The sequence below is a fragment of the Culex quinquefasciatus genome, chromosome 2, assembly GCF_015732765.1.
Source record: "Culex quinquefasciatus strain JHB chromosome 2, VPISU_Cqui_1.0_pri_paternal, whole genome shotgun sequence".
Classification (NCBI taxonomy): Eukaryota; Metazoa; Arthropoda; class Insecta; order Diptera; family Culicidae; genus Culex; species Culex quinquefasciatus.
In genome coordinates, this window is record NC_051862.1 from 132,947,846 (window position 1) to 132,954,615 (window position 6,770).

The window sequence follows — 6,770 nt, forward strand, 5'->3', positions numbered from 1 at the left end:
CAAATTTATACGCATTTTCAGTTGAACAAATTTCATATAAAATGTGAATACTTTTGTTTCGTGCTTCGAATTCAGTTTAAAATGCATATAAGTTTCATAATAAGTATCCAACTGGTTAAAAAACGTGTACTGGGGTAGGCCACACAAAGTCCATGTACCATTTTAGAAAAAAAAATTGTTTAAAAAAGTAGCTACGTTAAAAATTCTTAGTTTGAATTCCGGGGTGACTTTGTTGATAGTCATATTTTTTCTCGTTAAAATCAGATTTAAGCTGTTCTAACTTTATTTTTACGTGAAATGTACCGTCTTTAAAGTTGCTTAAAAAGTCTTAAAAAAAATCAATGTTTATATTTAGTTCACTAATATTATAAGCTTTTTAACAAAACATACAACAACAAAAAATTCACAATTTTATCAAAAAGTCAAAATTTAGCTTGAAATTCGTTTGAAACTAGTTTTGTTTAAAAAAATTTCGATTTATATATATATAAATCGATTTTTTATATATATATATATGTAAATCGAATTTTTTTTAAACAAAACTAGTTTCAAATGAATTTCAAGCTAAATTTTGACTTTTTGATAAAATTGTGAATTTTATATATAAATCGATTTTTTTTAAACAAAACTAGTTTCAAACGAAAATCAAGCTAAATTTTGACTTTTTGATAAAATTGTGAATTTTTTGTTGTTGTATATTTTGTTTAAAAGCTTATAATATTAGTGAACTAAATATAAACATTGATTTTTTAAAGACTTTTTAAGCAACTTTAAAGACGGTACATTTCACGTAAAAATAAAGTTAGAACAGCTTAAATCTGATTTTAACGAGAAAAAATATGACTATCAACAAAGTCACCCCGGAATTCAAACTAAGAATTTTTAACGTAGCTACTTTTTTAAACAATTTTTTTTTCTAAAATGGTGAATGGACTTTGTGTGGCCTACCCCAGTACACGTTTTTTAACCAGTTGGATACTTATTATGAAACTTGTTGCGAAAACGTCTATGTATTTTAAGGTGATTTTTTGCCTTTAAATCCAAGAACAATCCTTTAAATAGAGATAATTTACTCTGAAATAAAGGGCTCGAGTGAAATCTGGTCAGAGTTGCACTAAAATGCGTATAATATGACCAGCTCCACGCGGATCTTCCCCTGCTGGAGATCCGGTCCACCTGTGTCCCAAGGCGAAAGGATAATTATTATTGCCTTTGATCAACGTAATGACGGTGCGGACGGAGTGGTCCCCGCCGTGGGAACCGGCCAGTCGAGTGCTTCTGCGGGATCGTGGTCCAAAGCGATGATCTGCCGGTGCATCACGTCGAATGTCAATCATAGCTTTTGATGCAATTCTTGTCTCCGTTTCTGCTTTGTCTTCATGGGTTGTAGCGGCCAACTTCGCGGGGGATTGGCCACTGCTGGCCAGTCGATGATGATGTGTCCTTCCGCGTGTGGAAGCAACGATGACGATTATGGCCTTAATGGATAAGTGCTTCTTTTGCAGCACCGCGGCAACTGCAATGCCAAGTAATTCCTGATAAATCATAATGGCTTTGATTGCATGCCAGTTGGACTGTGTCTTGTGTGTCTTCAAAATGGCGCAAGATAATGTAGCGATTCCGTTTACTAGTGAAAACACGCAAAGCAATTACGGCAAGAGAAATTAAGCCGTGTAAGTTTTATTGCTTGGATAATGTTTTTTTGCTTCAAAATTAACTTAAAGAATCTATTACCTTTTTGAAAATAAGGTTGTCTAATATTTTTACTAAAAAAACAAACGGGTTGAGCTATTCATAAGACTGTTATGACTCAAAGCACTTTTGATTCAACAATAGACGACTGATGGTAATAGGGTAGGTATCTTTCCCTACAATTTCTACATAATTCCCATGATTTACGGCGAGCTCCTCCATCTTACGGTGCAACTGTTAAAGCAAACCACATTTCATTCACAATAAAACCAAATTCAATTCTCCAGCTCATAACGAGAGATTCCTCGGTGTGCCCACGGTGGATGATGATGGGTCCCAGCAATCCCACAGGGAGCAGAAATAAGCTCATTAGACCCTGGGACCGTGGACCACGCGGACCGTTTTATTCCGGCCAGCACTTATTTAAATTATGCTCCCACACTTGGCGTGGCCATCGCGGTGTGCCGTACGCGGTTCCAGACGTGGTCGGATTTTGATTGCCCTGGTACCCTGATGGCCAATTGGTGGCTGCCGTTGCTGCTGATGTCCGAGTGCGTGCGTTGCTTTTATGGGAAAAGTATAAATTGATTCTTTAATTGCGTGAGAAGCATCATTTCGATTTCCAGCAGGGCCCAGGTGAGCGTCTGGAACTGGCTGGGGGCACTGCCGGGACCGAATGAGGGTGGATTTGGCTCTAAAACAGAAAGCGCCTCGAGCGGTAGAAAGATATAAAACCAATGTGGCACTTGGGGCACCGTTGTTGCGGGTACAGGGTGGTCATGTCTCTCAAACTTCAGAAAATCTCGACTTTTTGAGTAAAACTTGTTAAAATTGAACAGAATTCGAATAATTTCTGGTAGAGATTTCGTCAATTTTTGTATTTATTTTTTGTTAAATTAAACAATGTCATAAACTCACTCAATCCACCTCCTCGTTGATGTCTGCCTCCCCAACTTGAGAAGGTCCGTTGCAGTACGTTTATGAACTCCGCATTGTAAACGGAAAGTGATGGGCTCGATTCCTGCCTGGCCTGATGAAGTCATATTTCTTTCAAAGGCCATCCAATTTTTTGTGCATTCTCAATTCATAGTGATTCATAACATAGAGACAGTCTCCAAAATCTCGAGCAATTTTTTTCAAGTTTTGTAGGGGGGCTGATTGTTTTTTAACGTTTTTTTTATGGAGAATATGTACTTTTTCGTGATTTGTTTTTAAGACGAGTCCACGAGTAAAGCATACACATCTCGCATCAACCTTACCAATCTACCTAAAATTTTCAGGGGTCAAACCCCGATGGTTTGACACCAACTGCTGTCAAACGAACGGGGTCACTTTTTAGTTTGACACCCCTTTTACATGGAGTTCACACACACTATCAAACGTTTGTTTTGATAGTGTCAAACGAAAAAGACCAACCACCGGGGGTTGAGTGTATACATATAAGCAACTGGTCAAAATATGAGTTCTCGAAATCGAAACACAAAGTTTGATGGTTCAAAAACCTAAAAAATCGAAAAAATGCTGTAATTTAGGCAAAATTTAATTAAATTTAAAAATTCAAAATGCATCTGAAAGGGCTTAAAAATGCAACAAAATGCAGGGAGAAGCATCCCAATTGGTTAAATCTAAAGGGAGTTATTGACATTTTAGTGAAAAATAGCACAATTCGTGCTTCATAAGGGCACATAACTTTTTTAGACAAGAGTGTGTCCCTTTCACACCTTATGTAAAATGTCATTTGAGTGAAAGGGATACACTATTGTTTACAAAAGTTGAGTGCCCTTTTGAAATGTTAGGCTCCAATTATCAAACTCAAATTCGACCTGCAGCTTGTAGGGGACATTTGGGACTATCATCGGAGACTGAAAACGCTCTGGGTAAGGCAGTTTAACACATAAAATATACACTTTTTCTTTAAATGATTTTTTTGATTGTGAGTTTTTGCTCGGGGGACCCCTTAGATCAAATTTTCCGGTGATAACTTTATCATATTCGTATTTCTGAAACAATTCCACAATAGAAAAAAAGCATAGAAATGTTTATTTTCATCCATTTCAACCCTTTAAAAATTAAAATTAAAAAATTAAGAAGTTTTCTTTTTCTGGTGACATCTAGCATCCTTGTAAACGGACTTGATTTTCAATAAATGTGATCATTAAAAGAAAAAGTGTCTATTTTCTGTGTTAAACTCCGTTCTCAGTCTCAGATGGTAGTCCCAGATGTCCCCTACAAGCTGCAGGTTGAATCGAGTTGACATCTGGATGGAACACTTTTTTATTTGAGTTTGAAAATTATGCTATTTTTTCACTAAAATACCAATGACTACCTTTAGATTTAACCAATTGAGATGCTTCTCTCTGCATTTTGCTGTATTTTTCAAGCCCTTTCAGATGCACATTGAATTTTGAAATGTGATTGAATTTTGCCTAAGTTACAGCATTTTTTTAGATTTTGACGTTTGACGTTTTGAAGGTTCAAACTTTGTGTTCCGATTTGCCCCACTTCCCGTTGACCTAGAGTGCTCTTATTTTGGCCAGATGCTATTTTTATATGTACAAACAACCCATGAAAATTTCAGGCAGATTGGTGAGGTCCAAACGTCGTCCCATACAAAGGGGTTTGCCCCAATAATGTAAGCCCTCCTGCTATAAGCCCCTATAACATTTTAGGAGAAACCACCTTATTCTCGATGTTTTTGTAAAAAAGCCATTCGATTTTTTCTACGTATGTTGGCCAAGCATGATTATGACCAGCGTTAGCTTCATTAGTAATCCTGATCGATGAAAGTAAGATAACAATAAGCAGCCAATTCCAAGGTCGTTGTTCGATTCCCGTACTTGGAAAGGGAATTAAGTTATTAAAATATTTTTGTTTTTAGTAAGGCTGGTACAAATATTTTTAAAAGTTTTTGTCACCCCCCCCCCTTCAAAATTGGCCCCAAAAATCAGGGGGCAAAAAAAATATTTTTACAATAAACTTCAAAATTTCAATGAAAATTCAAGTGCAACCAGCTTAAAATCATTTTTAGCATGTTTGGGTTTATTAAAAAATCTTAAGATTTAAATTTTCGCTTCAAAATTTTGTTTTTCGATACAATTTTTGGTTTTGTCAGATCTTAGATTTTTTGAAAACTAATGATTGCAAAACAACTGAACTAGTGTAAAATGCATTTTAAAACACTTTTTTCATTTAAATGTGAAGACTATGGCTTGTTATTTAAATTTTTATATTTTTTATTTTTTTGCCCCCCCCCCTTGACCTCGGCCAGGGCCGAGGGACAAAAACTTTTTTAAATATTTGCATCGGCCTAATTAAAATATTGCTGTAACCCAAAGCAGTCGCCTTGTATCAAAATTAGGAAAAAGACAAACTTGTAGAAAATTTCGGAGTTTTCAGAATTTTCTGAAATTCTGCTTTCTGAAAAAAATACACTGAAAGTTATGAGATTTTTTGATTTTTATGTTCAGAAGTTAAATTTGAAGGTAAGGCCACGATTTTTTTTCGTTCAAAATTATTGTGAAAATTACTTAAGGGACCATCCATAAAACACTTGGACACTTCAGGGGGTATGGCGATTGTCCACGATCCATACAAAAAATTTTTTTTTTGTATGGACGATTGTCCACGAAGGGGGGGGGGGGGTAACATATTCCCAAAAAGTGTCCACGTGGTTTATGGATGGTCCCTAAGAAAAAAAAAACGAAGTTGACTTTATAGCTGTCGGCCACCATTGCTAGTACCAACCACTAGTGTCTTCCTTTTATCTACAAGGACTTCGCCGCCCTGGGCTCCTAAGTGTATGAAAGTATGACACGGAGCGACGGCGCCGAATACCCATATTTACACAAAAAATTTTAGAGCGCCCGCCGCGGGATTCGAACCGGTGACCTCTGGATTGTGAGTCCAGTGCGCGGTCCGATTGATCCACACGGGCGGGACTTAAGAACAAATTACTTAAGAACCTCATGCAATACTGGAAAGTGGACGTGCTTTCCGGTAAAATGTTTTCGAGACTTAAAAATTTTACTTAAAGAAGTGTCAAGAAACACAAAAATTTCCAAACCCATGTTTTTTGTATTTTTCAGGAGAGACATCCTGCTTTGTTTGTGACATCTTAACCAAGCGAAATCTTCGAAAGACTAGAAAAAGCACAATGCAATCAAGTACCATACTGTTTTAAATTTAGAATTTTGTTATTCTGGCACTGTGAATTTGTAGATAAACTTTACAATTTAAAAATATCCTGCAAAGTTATATAATGAAGGGTTTCTGCAGATAAAACGTCCAATTTACCATCCCTGGAAAAAAATCCCGACAATTCCCTGGATTTCCCATAAAAACTTATTTCCCGTTTCCCGACAAACTTGTGAATTTTTCAAAAATTCCCGAAATTTAAGCAAAAGTTAACATTTTCTTATAAGTTTATGAGGCATCACTGTTTTGAAAATGCACTGAACATCGGGACTGGCAACACCAGCCAGCAACAGTCAACTGTTCGGAGCTCCTCAAACTTTTCGATTTTTTCGCCGTAATTAACAGTGTTTACCCGCGAGTTTGCTGCTCCAGCATGCCAAGGGCCGGCCGTGGCCGTGGCAGTTCGAGTGCGGCCTCGAATTACCCGCGAAGTTCATTTACCGGCAGAGTGCAGAAAGGTAAACATACCAACGCCGCATCGACCGCCATCGCGCACGGGAGCGTGCCCGGTGACGTCACCGATCCTTCTTTTTTACACGTGTCATACCGTCCACGTGAGTCCCCAGTACGGACGAGACAATCGACCCGGGCATCCGGAAGTACTTCCGACCAGCAGCAGCAGCAGCAGTCCACCAGCACTACGACAACAACCACTTCCAACGTTCCCACCAGCAACGAATTTGAGATGCTGAGTGGAGAAGAAAACAACACCGCCAGTGACAGCAGCAGTGCTGGCGACGACGATGACGATGATGAACTTGCGCGCAAGCAAGAAAGCAGAAAAAGTGTAACTCTCCGAAGGAACGACGACCACCTCCAATTTTTGTTTTGGATACGTTGGCGGACGATGTTGACGAGTTGCTTGAGGGACTCCAATATTGTCT